Source organism: Triturus cristatus, chromosome 4_1 (assembly GCF_964204655.1).
Source record: "Triturus cristatus chromosome 4_1, aTriCri1.1, whole genome shotgun sequence".
NCBI lineage: Eukaryota > Metazoa > Chordata > Amphibia > Caudata > Salamandridae > Triturus > Triturus cristatus.
Window position 1 is genome coordinate 1,230,353,840 of NC_140585.1, and position 19,634 is coordinate 1,230,373,473.

The window sequence follows — 19,634 nt, forward strand, 5'->3', positions numbered from 1 at the left end:
ACACTGGTGGGACACTTAGTATTGGAAATACATACTGGCTACAGGTGAGCTACACTAGTGGGACACTTTGTATTGGAAATACATACTAGCTACACTAGTGGGACACTTTTAGTATTGGAAATACATACTGGATACAGGTGTGGGACACTTAGTATTGGAAATACATACTGGATACAGGTGAGCTACACTGGTGGGACACTTAGTATTGGAAATACATACTGGATACAGGTGAGCTACACTGGTGGGATACAGGTGAGCTACACTAGTGGGACACTTAGTATTGAAAATACATACAGGTGAGATACACTAGTGGGGCACTTAGTATTGGAAATACATACTGGATACAGGTGAGCCACACTGGTGGGACACTTAGTATTGGAAATACATACTGGCTACAGGTGAGATACACTAGTGGGGCACTTAGTATTGGAAATACATACTGGCTACACTAGTGGGGCACTTAGTATTGGAAATACATACTGGATACAGGTGAGCTACACTAGTGGGACACTTAGGCTTGGAAATACATACTAGATACAGGTGAGCTACACTAGTGGGACACTTTTAGTATTGGAAATACATACAGGTGAGATACACTAGTGGGGCACTTAGTATTGGAAATACATACAGGTGGGATACAGGTGAGCTACACTTAGTATTGGAAATACATACTGGATACAGGTGAGCTACACCTAGTATTGGAAATACATACAGGTGAGCTACACTAGTGGGGCACTTAGTATTGGAAATACATACTGGATACAGGTGAGCTACACTAGTGGGACACTTAGTATTGAAAATACATACTGGATACAGGTGAGCTACACTAGTGGGACACTTAGTATTGGAAATACATACTGGATACAGGTGAGCTACACTAGTGGGGCACTTAGTATTGAAAATACAGGTGAGCTACACTTAGTATTGGAAATACATACAGGTGAGCCACACTGGTGGGACACTTAGTATTGGAAATACATACTGGCTACAGGTGAGCTACACTTAGTATTGGAAATACATACAGGTGAGCCACACTGGTGGGACACTTAGTATTGGAAATACATACTGGCTACAGGTGAGCTACACCTAGTATTGGAAATACATAAAGGATACAGGTGAGCTACACTGGTGGGACACTTAGTATTGGAAATACATACAGGTGAGCCACACTGGTGGGACACTTAGTATTGGAAATACATACTGGATACAGGTGAGCTACACTTAGTATTGGAAATACATACAGGTGAGCCACACTGGTGGGGCACTTAGTATTGGAAATACATACTGGATACAGGTGAGCTACACTAGTGGGACACTTAGTATTGGAAATACATACTGGCTACAGGTGAGATACACTAGTGGGGCACTTAGTATTGGAAATACATACTGGCTACAGGTGAGCTACACTAGTGGGGCACTTAGTATTGAAAATACATACTGGATACAGGTGAGCTACACTTAGTATTGGAAATACATACAGGTGAGCCACACTGGTGGGACACTTAGTATTGGAAATACATACTGGATACAGGTGAGCTACACTAGTGGGACACTTAGTATTGGAAATACATACTGGATACAGGTGAGCTACACCTAGTATTGGAAATACATACTGGATACAGGTGTGGGACACTTAGTATTGGAAATACATACTGGATACAGGTGAGATACACTAGTGGGACACTTAGGCTTGGAAATACATACTGAATACAGGTGAGCTACACTAGTGTGACACTTAGTATTGGAAATACATACAGGTGAGCTACACTAGTGGGACACTTTGTATTGGAAATACATACTGGCTACAGGTGAGATACACTAGTGGGAAACTTAGTATTGGAAATACATACTGGATACAGGTGAGCTACACTGGTGGGACACTTAGGCTTGGAAATACATACTGGCTACAGGTGAGATACACTAGTGGGGCACTTAGTATTGGAAATACATACTGGCTACAGGTGAGATACACTAGTGGGGCACTTAGTATTGGAAATACATACTGGATACAGGTGAGCTACACTTAGTATTGGAAATACATACAGGTGAGCCACACTGGTGGGACACTTAGTATTGGAAATACATACTGGATACAGGTGAGCTACACTAGTGGGACACTTAGTATTGGAAATACATACTGGATACAGGTGTGGGACACTTAGTATTGGAAATACATACAGGTGAGCTACACTGGTGGGATACAGGTGAGCTACACTAGTGGGACACTTAGTATTGGAAAAACATACTGGATACAGGTGAGCTACACCTAGTATTGGAAATACATACTGGATACAGGTGAGCTACACTGGTGGGACACTTAGTATTGAAAATACATACTGAATACAGGTGAGCTACACTTAGTATTGGAAATACATACAGGTGAGCCACACTGGTGGGACACTTAGTATTGGAAATACATACTGGATACAGGTGAGCTACACTAGTGGGACACTTAGGCTTGGAAATACATACTAGATACAGGTGAGCTACACTAGTGGGACACTTAGTATTGGAAATACATACTGGCTACAGGTGAGCTACACTAGTGGGGCACTTAGTATTGGAAATACATACTGGATACAGGTGAGCTACACTAGTGGGGCACTTAGTATTGGAAATACATACTGGCTACAGGTGAGATACACTAGTGGGGCACTTAGTATTGGAAATACATACTGGATACAGGTGAGCTACACCTAGTATTGGAAATACATACTGGATACAGGTGTGGGACACTTAGTATTGGAAATACATACTGGATACAGGTGAGCTACACTGGTGGGACACTTAGTATTGGAAATACATACTGGATACAGGTGAGCTACACTAGTGGGGCACTTAGTATTGGAAATACATACTGGCTACAGGTGAGATACACTAGTGGGGCACTTAGTATTGGAAATACATACTGGCTACAGGTGAGCTACACTAGTGTGACACTTAGTATTGGAAATACATACAGGTGAGCTACACTAGTGGGACACTTAGCATTGGAAATACATACAGGTGTGGGACACTTAGTATTGGAAATACATACTGGATACAGGTGAGCTACACCTAGTATTGGAAATACATACTGGATACAGGTGAGCTACACTAGTGTGACACTTAGTATTGGAAATACATACTGGATACAGGTGAGCCACACTGGTGGGACACTTAGTATTGGAAATACATACTGGCTACAGGTGAGATACACTAGTGGGGCACTTAGTATTGGAAATACATACTGGCTACAGGTGAGCTACACTAGTGGGGCACTTAGTATTGGAAATACATACTGGATACAGGTGAGCTACACTGGTGGGACACTTAGTATTGGAAATACATACTGGATACAGGTGAGCTACACCTAGTATTGGAAATACATACTGGATACAGGTGTGGGACACTTAGTATTGGAAATACATACAGGTGAGCTACACTGGTGGGATACAGGTGAGCTACACTAGTGGGACACTTAGTATTGGAAATACATACTGGATACAGGTGAGCTACACTAGTGGGACACTTTTAGTATTGGAAATACATACTGGATACAGGTGAGATACACTAGTGGGACACTTAGGCTTGGAAATACATACTGAATACAGGTGAGCTACACTAGTGTGACACTTAGTATTGGAAATACATACAGGTGAGCTACACTAGTGGGACACTTTGTATTGGAAATACATACTGGATACAGGTGAGCTACACTGGTGGGACACTTAGTATTGGAAATACATACTGGATACAGGTGAGCTACACTGGTGGGACACTTAGGCTTGGAAATACATACTAGATACAGGTGAGCTACACTAGTGGGACACTTAGTATTGGAAAAACATACTGGATACAGGTGAGCTACACCTAGTATTGGAAATACATACTGGATACAGGTGAGCTACACTGGTGGGACACTTAGTATTGAAAATACATACTGAATACAGGTGAGCTACACTTAGTATTGGAAATACATACAGGTGAGCCACACTAGTGGGACACTTAGTATTGGAAATACATACTGGATACAGGTGAGTTACACTAGTGGGACACTTTGTATTGGAAATACATACTGGATACAGGTGAGCTACACTGGTGGGACACTTAGTATTGGAAATACATACAGGTGTGGGACACTTAGTATTGGAAATACATACTGGATACAGGTGAGCTACACTAGTGGGGCACTTAGTATTGGAAATACATACTGGCTACAGGTGAGATACACTAGTGGGGCACTTAGTATTGGAAATACATACTGGCTACAGGTGAGCTACACTAGTGGGGCACTTAGTATTGAAAATACATACTGGATACAGGTGAGCTACACTAGTGGGACACTTAGCATTGGAAATACATACAGGTGTGGGACACTTAGTATTGGAAATACATACTGGCTACAGGTGAGCTACACTAGTGGGGCACTTAGTATTGAAAATACATACTGGATACAGGTGAGCTACACTAGTGGGGCACTTAGTATTGGAAATACATACTGGATACAGGTGAGCTACACTAGTGGGGCACTTGGTATTGGAAATACATACAGGTGAGCTACACTTAGTATTGGAAATACATACTGGATACAGGTGTGGGACACTTAGTATTGGAAATACATACAGGTGAGCCACACTGGTGGGACACTTAGTATTGGAAATACATACTGGATACAGGTGAGCTACACTTAGTATTGGAAATACATACAGGTGAGCCACACTGGTGGGACACTTAGTATTGGAAATACATACTGGCTACAGGTGAGCTACACTAGTGTGACACTTAGTATTGGAAATACATACAGGTGGGATACAGGTGAGCTACACTAGTGGGACACTTAGCATTGGAAATACATACAGGTGTGGGACACTTAGTATTGGAAATACATACTGGCTACAGGTGAGCTACACTAGTGGGGCACTTAGTATTGAAAATACATACTGGATACAGGTGAGCTACACTAGTGGGGCACTTAGTATTGGAAATACATACTGGATACAGGTGAGCTACACTAGTGGGGCACTTGGTATTGGAAATACATACAGGTGAGCTACACTTAGTATTGGAAATACATACTGGATACAGGTGTGGGACACTTAGTATTGGAAATACATACAGGTGAGCCACACTGGTGGGACACTTAGTATTGGAAATACATACTGGATACAGGTGAGCTACACTTAGTATTGGAAATACATACAGGTGAGCCACACTGGTGGGACACTTAGTATTGGAAATACATACTGGATACAGGTGAGATACACTAGTGGGGCACTTAGTATTGGAAATACATACTGGATACAGGTGAGATACACTAGTGGGACACTTAGTATTGGAAATACATACTGGATACAGGTGAGCTACACTTAGTATTGGAAATACATACTGGCTACAGGTGAGCTACACTGGTGGGACACTTAGTATTGGAAATACATACAGGTGAGCTACACTAGTGGGACACTTAGTATTGAAAATACATACTGGATACAGGTGAGCTACACTAGTGGGACACTTAGTATTGGAAATACATACTGGCTACAGGTGAGATACACTAGTGGGGCACTTAGTATTGGAAATACATACAGGTGTGGGACACTTAGTATTGGAAATACATACTGGCTACAGGTGAGCTACACTAGTGGGGCACTTAGTATTGGAAATACATACTGGATACAGGTGAGCTACACTAGTGGGGCACTTAGTATTGGAAATACATACTGGCTACAGGTGAGATACACTAGTGGGGCACTTAGTATTGGAAATACATACTGGCTACAGGTGAGCTACACTAGTGGGACACTTAGTATTGGAAATACATACTGGATACAGGTGAGATACACTAGTGGGACACTTAGTATTGAAAATACATACTGAATACAGGTGAGCTACACTAGTGGGACACTTAGTATTGGAAATACATACTGGCTACAGGTGAGCTACACTAGTGGGACACTTAGTATTGGAAATACATACTGAATACAGGTGAGCTACACTTAGTATTGGAAATACATACTGGATACAGGTGAGCTACACCTAGTATTGGAAATACATACTGGATACAGGTGTGGGACACTTAGTATTGGAAATACATACAGGTGAGCTACACTGGTGGGATACAGGTGAGCTACACTAGTGGGACACTTAGTATTGGAAATACATACTGGATACAGGTGAGCTACACTAGTGGGACACTTTTAGTATTGGAAATACATACTGGATACAGGTGAGATACACTAGTGGGACACTTAGGCTTGGAAATACATACTGAATACAGGTGAGCTACACTAGTGGGACACTTAGCATTGGAAATACATACAGGTGTGGGACACTTTGTATTGGAAATACATACTGGATACAGGTGAGCTACACTAGTGGGACACTTAGTATTGAAAATACATACAGGTGAGATACACTAGTGGGGCACTTAGTATTGGAAATACATACTGGATACAGGTGAGCTACACTAGTGTGACACTTAGTATTGGAAATACATACTGGATACAGGTGAGATACACTGGTGGGACACTTAGGCTTGGAAATACATACTGGATACAGGTGAGCTACACTAGTGGGACACTTAGTATTGGAAATACATACTGGCTACAGGTGAGATACACTAGTGGGGCACTTAGTATTGGAAATACATACTGGATACAGGTGAGATACACTAGTGGGACACTTAGTATTGAAAATACATACTGAATACAGGTGAGCTACACTAGTGGGACACTTAGTATTGGAAATACATACTGGCTACAGGTGAGCTACACTAGTGGGACACTTAGTATTGGAAATACATACTGAATACAGGTGAGCTACACTTAGTATTGGAAATACATACTGGATACAGGTGAGCTACACCTAGTATTGGAAATACATACTGGCTACAGGTGAGGGACACTTAGTATTGAAAATACATACTGGATACAGGTGAGCTACACTAGTGGGACACTTAGTATTGAAAATACATACTGGATACAGGTGAGCTACACTTAGTATTGGAAATACATACTGGATACAGGTGAGCTACACTAGTGGGACACTTAGGCTTGGAAATACATACAGGTGAGCTACACTAGTGTGACACTTAGTATTGGAAATACATACTGGATACAGGTGAGATACACTAGTGGGACACTTAGGCTTGGAAATACATACTGGATACAGGTGAGCTACACTAGTGGGACACTTTTAGTATTGGAAATACATACTGGATACAGGTGAGATACACTAGTGGGACACTTAGTATTGAAAATACATACAGGTGAGCCACACTGGTGGGACACTTAGTATTGGAAATACATACTGGCTACAGGTGAGCTACACTGGTGGGACACTTAGTATTGGAAATACATACTGGATACAGGTGAGCTACACTGGTGGGACACTTAGTATTGGAAATACATACTGGATACAGGTGAGCTACACTGGTGGGATACAGGTGAGCTACACTAGTGGGACACTTAGTATTGGAAATACATACTGGATACAGGTGAGCTACACTAGTGGGACACTTTTAGTATTGGAAATACATACTGGATACAGGTGAGCTACACTAGTGGGACACTTAGCATTGGAAATACATACAGGTGTGGGACACTTAGTATTGGAAATACATACTGGATACAGGTGAGCTACACCTAGTATTGGAAATACATACTGGATACAGGTGAGCTACACCTAGTATTGGAAATACATACTGGATACAGGTGAGCCACACTGGTGGGACACTTAGTATTGGAAATACATACTGGCTACAGGTGAGATACACTAGTGGGACACTTAGTATTGGAAATACATACTGGATACAGGTGAGCTACACTAGTGGGACACTTAGTATTGGAAATACATACTGGCTACAGGTGAGATACACTAGTGGGGCACTTAGTATTGGAAATACATACTGGCTACAGGTGAGCTACACTAGTGGGACACTTTGTATTGGAAATACATACTGGATACAGGTGAGCTACACTAGTGGGACACTTAGGCTTGGAAATACATACTGGATACAGGTGAGCTACACTTAGTATTGGAAATACATACAGGTGAGCCACACTAGTGGGACACTTAGTATTGGAAATACATACAGGTGAGCTACACTGGTGGGACACTTAGTATTGGAAATACATACTGGATACAGGTGAGCTACACTAGTGGGACACTTAGTATTGGAAATACATACTGGCTACAGGTGAGATACACTAGTGGGGCACTTAGTATTGGAAATACATACTGGCTACAGGTGAGCTACACTAGTGGGGCACTTAGTATTGGAAATACATACTGGCTACAGGTGAGCTACACTAGTGGGGCACTTAGTATTGAAAATACATACTGGATACAGGTGAGCTACACTTAGTATTGGAAATACATACTGGCTACAGGTGAGGGACACTTAGTATTGAAAATACATACTGGATACAGGTGAGCTACACTAGTGGGACACTTAGTATTGAAAATACATACTGGATACAGGTGAGCTACACTTAGTATTGGAAATACATACTGGATACAGGTGAGCTACACTAGTGGGACACTTAGGCTTGGAAATACATACAGGTGAGCTACACTAGTGGGACACTTAGTATTGAAAATACATACTGGATACAGGTGAGCTACACTAGTGTGACACTTAGTATTGAAAATACATACTGGATACAGGTGAGCTACACTAGTGGGACACTTAGGCTTGGAAATACATACTGAATACAGGTGAGCTACACTAGTGGGACACTTAGTATTGAAAATACATACTGAATACAGGTGAGCTACACTTAGTATTGGAAATACATACTGGATACAGGTGAGCTACACCTAGTATTGGAAATACATACTGGATACAGGTGAGCTACACTGGTGGGACACTTAGTATTGGAAATACATACTGGCTACACTAGTGGGGCACTTAGTATTGGAAATACATACTGGATACAGGTGAGATACACTAGTGGGGCACTTAGTATTGGAAATACATACTGGATACAGGTGAGCTACACCTAGTATTGGAAATACATACTGGATACAGGTGTGGGACACTTAGTATTGGAAATACATACTGGATACAGGTGAGCTACACTAGTGGGACACTTAGTATTGGAAATACATACTGGATACAGGTGAGCTACACTAGTGGGACACTTAGTATTGGAAATACATACTGGATACAGGTGAGCTACACTAGTGGGGCACTTAGTATTGGAAATACATACTGGATACAGGTGTGGGACACTTAGTATTGGAAATACATACTGGATACAGGTGAGCTACACTGGTGGGACACTTAGTATTGGAAATTCATACTGGATACAGGTGAGCTACACTAGTGGGGCACTTGGTATTGGAAATACATACAGGTGAGCTACACTTAGTATTGGAAATACATACTGGATACAGGTGTGGGACACTTAGTATTGGAAATACATACAGGTGAGCCACACTGGTGGGACACTTAGTATTGGAAATACATACTGGATACAGGTGAGCTACACTAGTGGGACACTTAGTATTGAAAATACATACTGAATACAGGTGAGCTACACTTAGTATTGGAAATACATACAGGTGAGCCACACTGGTGGGATACAGGTGAGCTACACTAGTGGGACACTTAGTATTGGAAATACATACAGGTGTGGGACACTTAGTATTGGAAATACATACTGGATACAGGTGAGTTACACTAGTGGGACACTTTTAGTATTGGAAATACATACTGGATACAGGTGAGATACACTAGTGGGACACTTAGTATTGAAAATACATACAGGTGAGATACACTAGTGGGGCACTTAGTATTGGAAATACATACTGGATACAGGTGAGCTACACTAGTGGGACACTTAGTATTGGAAATACATACTGGATACAGGTGAGCTACACTTAGTATTGGAAATACATACAGGTGAGCCACACTGGTGGGACACTTAGTATTGGAAATACATACTGGCTACAGGTGAGCTACACTAGTGTGACACTTAGTATTGGAAATACATACAGGTGGGATACAGGTGAGCTACACTAGTGGGACACTTAGCATTGGAAATACATACAGGTGTGGGACACTTAGTATTGGAAATACATACTGGATACAGGTGAGCTACACTAGTGTGACACTTAGTATTGGAAATACATACTGGATACAGGTGTGGGACACTTAGTATTGGAAATACATACTGAATACAGGTGTGGGACACTTAGTATTGGAAATACATACTGAATACAGGTGAGCTACACTAGTGGGACACTTAGTATTGGAAATACATACTGGATACAGGTGAGATACACTAGTGGGACACTTAGTATTGGAAATACATACTGGATACAGGTGAGATACACTAGTGGGACACTTAGGCTTGGAAATACATACTGGATACAGGTGAGCTACACTAGTGGGACACTTTGTATTGGAAATACATACTGGATACAGGTGAGCTACACTAGTGGGACACTTAGGCTTGGAAATACATACTGGATACAGGTGAGCTACACTTAGTATTGGAAATACATACTGGCTACAGGTGAGATACACTAGTGGGGCACTTAGTATTGGAAATACATACTGGCTACAGGTGAGATACACTAGTGTGACACTTAGTATTGGAAATACATACTGGATACAGGTGAGCTACACTAGTGGGACACTTAGCATTGGAAATACATACAGGTGTGGGACACTTAGTATTGAAAATACATACTGAATACAGGTGAGCTACACTTAGTATTGAAAATACATACTGGATACAGGTGTGGGACACTTAGTATTGGAAATACATACAGGTGAGCTACACTGGTGGGACACTTAGTATTGGAAATACATACTGGATACAGGTGAGCTACACCTAGTATTGGAAATACATACTGGATACAGGTGTGGGACACTTAGTATTGGAAATACATACAGGTGAGCTACACTGGTGGGACACTTAGTATTGGAAATACATACTGGATACAGGTGAGCTACACCTAGTATTGGAAATACATACTGGATACAGGTGAGATACACTAGTGGGACACTTAGTATTGAAAATACATACTGAATACAGGTGAGCTACACTTAGTATTAGAAATACATACAGGTGAGCTACGCCAGTGGGACACTTAGTATTGGAAATACATACTGGATACAGGTGAGCTACACTTAGTATTGGAAATACATACTGGATACAGGTGAGCTACACTAGTGGGACACTTAGTATTGAAAATACATACTGGATACAGGTGAGCTACACTAGTGGGACACTTAGTATTGGAAATACATACTGGCTACAGGTGAGCTACACTAGTGGGACACTTTGTATTGGAAATACATACTAGCTACACTAGTGGGACACTTTTAGTATTGGAAATACATACTGGATACAGGTGTGGGACACTTAGTATTGGAAATACATACTGGATACAGGTGAGCTACACTGGTGGGACACTTAGTATTGGAAATACATACTGGATACAGGTGAGCTACACTGGTGGGATACAGGTGAGCTACACTAGTGGGACACTTAGTATTGAAAATACATACAGGTGAGATACACTAGTGGGGCACTTAGTATTGGAAATACATACTGGATACAGGTGAGCTACACTGGTGGGACACTTAGTATTGGAAATACATACTGGATACAGGTGAACTACACTTAGTATTGGAAATACATACTGGATACAGGTGAGCTACACTAGTGGGACACTTAGTATTGAAAATACATACTGGATACAGGTGAGCTACACTAGTGGGACACTTAGTATTGGAAATACATACTGGATACAGGTGAGATACACTAGTGGGACACTTAGGCTTGGAAATACATACTGAATACAGGTGAGCTACACTAGTGGGACACTTAGTATTGGAAATACATACTGGCTACAGGTGAGATACACTAGTGGGGCACTTAGTATTGGAAATACATACTGGCTACAGGTGAGCTACACTAGTGGGGCACTTAGTATTGGAAATACATACTGGCTACAGGTGAGATACACTAGTGGGAAACTTAGTATTGGAAATACATACTGAATACAGGTGAGCTACACTTAGTATTGGAAATACATACAGGTGAGCCACACTAGTGGGACACTTAGTATTGGAAATACATACAGGTGAGCTACACTGGTGGGACACTTAGTATTGGAAATACATACTGGATACAGGTGAGCTACACCTAGTATTGGAAATACATACTGGATACAGGTGTGGGACACTTAGTATTGGAAATACATACAGGTGAGCTACACTGGTGGGATACAGGTGAGCTACACTAGTGGGACACTTAGTATTGGAAATACATACTGGATACAGGTGAGCTACACTAGTGGGACACTTAGTATTGAAAATACATACTGGATACAGGTGAGCTACACTAGTGGGACACTTTTAGTATTGGAAATACATACTGGATACAGGTGAGATACACTAGTGGGACACTTAGGCTTGGAAATACATACTGAATACAGGTGAGCTACACTAGTGGGACACTTAGCATTGGAAATACATACAGGTGTGGGACACTTTGTATTGGAAATACATACTGGATACAGGTGAGCTACACTGGTGGGACACTTAGTATTGGAAATACATACAGGTGTGGGACACTTAGTATTGGAAATACATACAGGTGAGCTACACTAGTGTGACACTTAGTATTGGAAATACATACAGGTGAGCCACACTGGTGGGACACTTAGTATTGGAAATACATACAGGTGAGCCACACTGGTGGGACACTTAGTATTGGAAATACATACTGGATACAGGTGAGCTACACTAGTGGGACACTTAGTATTGAAAATACATACTGAATACAGGTGAGCTACACTTAGTATTGGAAATACATACAGGTGAGCTACACTGGTGGGATACAGGTGAGCTACACTAGTGGGACACTTAGTATTGAAAATACATACTGAATACAGGTGAGCTACACTTAGTATTGGAAATACATACAGGTGAGCCACACTAGTGGGACACTTAGTATTGGAAATACATACAGGTGAGCTACACTGGTGGGACACTTAGTATTGGAAATACATACTGGATACAGGTGAGCTACACTAGTGGGACACTTAGTATTGGAAATACATACTGGCTACAGGTGAGCTACACTTAGTATTGGAAATACATACAGGTGAGCCACACTAGTGGGACACTTAGTATTGGAAATACATACAGGTGAGCTACACTGGTGGGACACTTAGTATTGGAAATACATACTGGATACAGGTGAGCTACACCTAGTATTGGAAATACATACTGGATACAGGTGTGGGACACTTAGTATTGGAAATACATACAGGTGAGCTACACTGGTGGGATACAGGTGAGCTACACTAGTGGGACACTTAGTATTGGAAATACATACTGGATACAGGTGAGCTACACTAGTGGGACACTTAGTATTGAAAATACATACTGGATACAGGTGAGCTACACTAGTGGGACACTTTTAGTATTGGAAATACATACTGGATACAGGTGAGATACACTAGTGGGACACTTAGGCTTGGAAATACATACTGAATACAGGTGAGCTACACTAGTGGGACACTTAGCATTGGAAATACATACAGGTGTGGGACACTTTGTATTGGAAATACATACTGGATACAGGTGAGCTACACTGGTGGGACACTTAGTATTGGAAATACATACAGGTGTGGGACACTTAGTATTGGAAATACATACAGGTGAGCTACACTAGTGTGACACTTAGTATTGGAAATACATACAGGTGAGCCACACTGGTGGGACACTTAGTATTGGAAATACATACAGGTGAGCCACACTGGTGGGACACTTAGTATTGGAAATACATACTGGATACAGGTGAGCTACACTAGTGGGACACTTAGTATTGAAAATACATACTGAATACAGGTGAGCTACACTTAGTATTGGAAATACATACAGGTGAGCTACACTGGTGGGATACAGGTGAGCTACACTAGTGGGACACTTAGTATTGAAAATACATACTGAATACAGGTGAGCTACACTTAGTATTGGAAATACATACAGGTGAGCCACACTAGTGGGACACTTAGTATTGGAAATACATACTGGATACAGGTGAGCCACACTGGTGGGACACTTAGTATTGGAAATACATACTGGATACAGGTGAGCTACACTAGTGGGACACTTAGTATTGGAAATACATACTGGATACAGGTGAGCTACACTGGTGGGACACTTAGTATTGGAAATACATACTGGATACAGGTGAGCTACACTAGTGGGACACTTAGTATTGGAAATACATACTGGCTACAGGTGAGATACACTAGTGGGGCACTTAGTATTGGAAATACATACTGGCTACAGGTGAGCTACACTAGTGGGGCACTTAGTATTGGAAATACATACTGGCTACAGGTGAGCTACACTAGTGGGACACTTAGTATTGAAAATACATACTGGATACAGGTGAGCTACACTTAGTATTGGAAATACATACTGGCTACAGGTGAGGGACACTTAGTATTGAAAATACATACTGGATACAGGTGAGCTACACTAGTGGGACACTTAGTATTGAAAATACATACTGGATACAGGTGAGCTACACTTAGTATTGGAAATACATACTGGATACAGGTGAGCTACACTAGTGGGACACTTAGGCTTGGAAATACATACAGGTGAGCTACACTAGTGGGACACTTAGTATTGAAAATACATACTGGATACAGGTGAGCTACACTAGTGTGACACTTAGTATTGAAAATACATACTGGATACAGGTGAGCTACACTAGTGGGACACTTAGGCTTGGAAATACATACTGAATACAGGTGAGCTACACTAGTGGGACACTTAGTATTGAAAATACATACTGAATACAGGTGAGCTACACTTAGTATTGGAAATACATACTGGATACAGGTGAGCTACACCTAGTATTGGAAATACATACTGGATACAGGTGAGCTACACTGGTGGGACACTTAGTATTGGAAATACATACTGGATACAGGTGAGCTACACCTAGTATTGGAAATACATACTGGATACAGGTGTGGGACACTTAGTATTGGAAATACATACAGGTGAGCTACACTGGTGGGATACAGGTGAGCTACACTAGTGGGACACTTAGTATTGGAAATACATACTGGATACAGGTGAGCTACACTAGTGTGACACTTAGTATTGGAAATACATACTGGATACAGGTGTGGGACACTTAGTATTGGAAATACATACTGAATACAGGTGTGGGACACTTAGTATTGGAAATACATACTGGATACAGGTGAGCTACACTAGTGGGACACTTAGGCTTGGAAATACATACTGGATACAGGTGAGCTACACTTAGTATTGGAAATACATACAGGTGAGCCACACTAGTGGGACACTTAGTATTGGAAATACATACAGGTGAGCTACACTGGTGGGACACTTAGTATTGGAAATACATACTGGATACAGGTGAGCTACACTAGTGGGACACTTAGTATTGGAAATACATACTGGCTGCAGGTGAGATACACTAGTGGGGCACTTAGTATTGGAAATACATACTGGCTACAGGTGAGCTACACTAGTGGGGCACTTAGTATTGGAAATACATACTGGCTACAGGTGAGCTACACTAGTGGGGCACTTAGTATTGAAAATACATACTGGATACAGGTGAGCTACACTTAGTATTGGAAATACATACTGGCTACAGGTGAGGGACACTTAGTATTGAAAATACATACTGGATACAGGTGAGCTACACTAGTGGGACACTTAGTATTGAAAATACATACTGGATACAGGTGAGCTACACTTAGTATTGGAAATACATACTGGATACAGGTGAGCTACACTAGTGGGACACTTAGGCTTGGAAATACATACAGGTGAGCTACACTAGTGGGACACTTAGTATTGAAAATACATACTGGATACAGGTGAGCTACACTAGTGTGACACTTAGTATTGAAAATACATACTGGATACAGGTGAGCTACACTAGTGGGACACTTAGGCTTGGAAATACATACTGAATACAGGTGAGCTACACTAGTGGGACACTTAGTATTGAAAATACATACTGAATACAGGTGAGCTACACTTAGTATTGGAAATACATACTGGATACAGGTGAGCTACACCTAGTATTGGAAATACATACTGGATACAGGTGAGCTACACTGGTGGGACACTTAGTATTGGAAATACATACTGGCTACACTAGTGGGGCACTTAGTATTGGAAATACATACTGGATACAGGTGAGATACACTAGTGGGGCACTTAGTATTGGAAATACATACTGGATACAGGTGAGCTACACCTAGTATTGGAAATACATACTGGATACAGGTGTGGGACACTTAGTATTGGAAATACATACTGGATACAGGTGAGCTACACTAGTGGGACACTTAGTATTGGAAATACATACTGGATACAGGTGAGCTACACTAGTGGGACACTTAGTATTGGAAATACATACTGGATACAGGTGAGCTACACTAGTGGGGCACTTAGTATTGGAAATACATACTGGATACAGGTGTGGGACACTTAGTATTGGAAATACATACTGGATACAGGTGAGCTACACTGGTGGGACACTTAGTATTGGAAATACATACTGGATACAGGTGAGCTACACTAGTGGGGCACTTGGTATTGGAAATACATACAGGTGAGCTACACTTAGTATTGGAAATACATACTGGATACAGGTGTGGGACACTTAGTATTGGAAATACATACAGGTGAGCCACACTGGTGGGACACTTAGTATTGGAAATACATACTGGATACAGGTGAGCTACACTAGTGGGACACTTAGTATTGAAAATACATACTGAATACAGGTGAGCTACACTTAGTATTGGAAATACATACAGGTGAGCCACACTGGTGGGATACAGGTGAGCTACACTAGTGGGACACTTAGTATTGGAAATACATACAGGTGTGGGACACTTAGTATTGGAAATACATACTGGATACAGGTGAGTTACACTAGTGGGACACTTTTAGTATTGGAAATACATACTGGATACAGGTGAGATACACTAGTGGGACACTTAGTATTGAAAATACATACAGGTGAGATACACTAGTGGGGCACTTAGTATTGGAAATACATACTGGATACAGGTGAGCTACACTAGTGGGACACTTAGTATTGGAAATACATACTGGATACAGGTGAGCTACACTTAGTATTGGAAATACATACAGGTGAGCCACACTGGTGGGACACTTAGTATTGGAAATACATACTGGCTACAGGTGAGCTACACTAGTGTGACACTTAGTATTGGAAATACATACAGGTGGGATACAGGTGAGCTACACTAGTGGGACACTTAGCATTGGAAATACATACAGGTGTGGGACACTTAGTATTGGAAATACATACTGGATACAGGTGAGCTACACTAGTGTGACACTTAGTATTGGAAATACATACTGGATACAGGTGTGGGACACTTAGTATTGGAAATACATACTGAATACAGGTGTGGGACACTTAGTATTGGAAATACATACTGAATACAGGTGAGCTACACTAGTGGGACACTTAGTATTGGAAATACATACTGGATACAGGTGAGATACACTAGTGGGACACTTAGTATTGGAAATACATACTGGATACAGGTGAGATACACTAGTGGGACACTTAGGCTTGGAAATACATACTGGATACAGGTGAGCTACACTAGTGGGACACTTTGTATTGGAAATACATACTGGATACAGGTGAGCTACACTAGTGGGACACTTAGGCTTGGAAATACATACTGGATACAGGTGAGCTACACTTAGTATTGGAAATACATACTGGCTACAGGTGAGATACACTAGTGGGGCACTTAGTATTGGAAATACATACTGGCTACAGGTGAGATACACTAGTGTGACACTTAGTATTGGAAATACATACTGGATACAGGTGAGCTACACTAGTGGGACACTTAGCATTGGAAATACATACAGGTGTGGGACACTTAGTATTGAAAATACATACTGAATACAGGTGAGCTACACTTAGTATTGAAAATACATACTGGATACAGGTGTGGGACACTTAGTATTGGAAATACATACAGGTGAGCTACACTGGTGGGACACTTAGTATTGGAAATACATACTGGATACAGGTGAGCTACACCTAGTATTGGAAATACATACTGGATACAGGTGTGGGACACTTAGTATTGGAAATACATACAGGTGAGCTACACTGGTGGGACACTTAGTATTGGAAATACATACTGGATACAGGTGAGCTACACCTAGTATTGGAAATACATACTGGATACAGGTGAGATACACTAGTGGGACACTTAGTATTGAAAATACATACTGAATACAGGTGAGCTACACTTAGTATTAGAAATACATACAGGTGAGCTACGCCAGTGGGACACTTAGTATTGGAAATACATACTGGATACAGGTGAGCTACACTTAGTATTGGAAATACATACTGGATACAGGTGAGCTACACTAGTGGGACACTTAGTATTGAAAATACATACTGGATACAGGTGAGCTACACTAGTGGGACACTTAGTATTGGAAATACATACTGGCTACAGGTGAGCTACACTAGTGGGACACTTTGTATTGGAAATACATACTAGCTACACTAGTGGGACACTTTTAGTATTGGAAATACATACTGGATACAGGTGTGGGACACTTAGTATTGGAAATACATACTGGATACAGGTGAGCTACACTGGTGGGACACTTAGTATTGGAAATACATACTGGATACAGGTGAGCTACACTGGTGGGATACAGGTGAGCTACACTAGTGGGACACTTAGTATTGAAAATACATACAGGTGAGATACACTAGTGGGGCACTTAGTATTGGAAATACATACTGGATACAGGTGAGCTACACTGGTGGGACACTTAGTATTGGAAATACATACTGGATACAGGTGAACTACACTTAGTATTGGAAATACATACTGGATACAGGTGAGCTACACTAGTGGGACACTTAGTATTGAAAATACATACTGGATACAGGTGAGCTACACTAGTGGGACACTTAGTATTGGAAATACATACTGGATACAGGTGAGATACACTAGTGGGACACTTAGGCTTGGAAATACATACTGAATACAGGTGAGCTACACTAGTGGGACACTTAGTATTGGAAATACATACTGGCTACAGGTGAGATACACTAGTGGGGCACTTAGTATTGGAAATACATACTGGCTACAGGTGAGCTACACTAGTGGGGCACTTAGTATTGGAAATACATACTGGCTACAGGTGAGATACACTAGTGGGAAACTTAGTATTGGAAATACATACTGAATACAGGTGAGCTACACTTAGTATTGGAAATACATACAGGTGAGCCACACTAGTGGGACACTTAGTATTGGAAATACATACAGGTGAGCTACACTGGTGGGACACTTAGTATTGGAAATACATACTGGATACAGGTGAGCTACACCTAGTATTGGAAATACATACTGGATACAGGTGTGGGACACTTAGTATTGGAAATACATACAGGTGAGCTACACTGGTGGGATACAGGTGAGCTACACTAGTGGGACACTTAGTATTGGAAATACATACTGGATACAGGTGAGCTACACTAGTGGGACACTTAGTATTGAAAATACATACTGGATACAGGTGAGCTACACTAGTG